General features: G+C 69.0%; 1 protein-coding gene across 1 annotated transcript in view; it reads left to right on the forward strand.

Annotated features, from left to right (window-relative positions):
* The window catches only part of IFITM10 (interferon induced transmembrane protein 10), an 18469-nt gene that overhangs the window by 513 nt on the left and 16546 nt on the right, over positions 1-1410 (forward strand). The gene's annotated exons all lie outside the window — the stretch shown is intronic.

Below are 1410 nucleotides of genomic sequence, written 5' to 3' on the forward strand. Positions count from 1 at the left end.
CCACTGACCCGCGTGGCCCGCAGGTGCCCTGTAATTCAGCCCCGTCGCCGCCGGGCAGCGTCAAGGTGGAGAGGCAGGTCTTCGGGGAGGCCACCAAGCAGCCAGGCATCACCTTCATTGCGGCCAAGTTCGACGGCATCCTGGGCATGGCCTACCCCCGCATCTCGGTCAACAACGTGCTGCCCGTCTTCGACAACCTGATGCAGCAGAAGCTGGTGGACAAGAACATCTTCTCCTTCTACCTGAACAGGTGGGCGGCGCCCACCATCCCCCTCAGCCCGGCTGAGCTGCGGTGCGGGGGTGGGGTGGGGGAGCGGGGCGTGCTGCCGCACCCCGTGTCGACCCTCCGGGCACTGGGCCACAGCCCCTGACCTCTGACCTCGCACAAAGCAGCCAGCAGCCCCTAGAGAGAGCCACGATTTGCCGGGGGTTTCCCCACAGGAGGTCTGGGGTCTTGGTGGGTGGGCCTCGCTCCTGCAAGAGCCAGAGCTGGTGACGGACAGATGCGGACCCCGCGTGGTTGTCAGCCCCGAGGGGACGAGGCCGTGAGCCCTGGTCTGTGACAGGCGCCCTGGAGGCAGGGGTCCCGGGGAGGTAGCCGGTTGGGTCTGGAGATCCAGTGGTGATTGGGGAGGGTAGGCACGAGGCAGCGCTGCTCCGGGAGACCGTGGGGCGGTCCCTACGCCAGAGCAGCCTCCTGGCAGTGCCAGGCAGAGGGGTCCCACCCAGCATCACGTGGCAGGTGACCCGTGGCCAGCGGCCCTGGAAAGGGTCTCACACGTCCAGCCTCGGTGTGCTCTTCTCAGGCAGTGACGCAGCTGGGGTGTGGGCGTGGGCAGGGGCAGCCTGCTGGTCACTGCGCCCTGCTCTAGGGCCCACCACCTCGAAGGCCCACCTGGCGCTCGGGGTCTGACTGCGTTCGGCCTCTACATGGGTGCTGCCCTCTGTCTCGCACTCGGTCAGCGGTCTGCCGATGCTGGGGCACAGGGGACCTGGGTGGGGCCGCTGCCCTGGGAGCCCTCGGCCCTGGCGGAGGGGCACCCAGGAGGTCGGCCAGGCCTGGGCTCGGGGGCGGACAGCCCAGCGCTGTGACTCCGGCCGTGGGCCCAGGCGGAGGTAGAGTTCGGGGGAGTGAGGGGTATGGCTCACAGGGACGGCTGGGTCGGGGCGAGCAGGGTGCTGGAGGCGTGTCTGGTTTCTGCTGGGACGCGGAGGCCTTGGTGGCGGGGGGACAGGGTTTGCCCGGTGCTTCCGAGCTCGGGGACAGGCCCAGAGAACGATGTCCCAGGACCTCGGGACGTAAGTCCCGGTGAGAGGAGGGGCCCGCCCGCTCCGGCCGTGAACGGAAAGCTGAGGTCTGAGGCGGGAGCGAGCGTGGGAGCATTTGGGCATGGAAGCAGTGCGTGCAAA

The sequence above is a fragment of the Pteropus vampyrus genome, unplaced genomic scaffold (assembly GCF_000151845.1).
Source record: "Pteropus vampyrus isolate Shadow unplaced genomic scaffold, Pvam_2.0 Scaffold187, whole genome shotgun sequence".
NCBI classification, from domain to species: domain Eukaryota; kingdom Metazoa; phylum Chordata; class Mammalia; order Chiroptera; family Pteropodidae; genus Pteropus; species Pteropus vampyrus.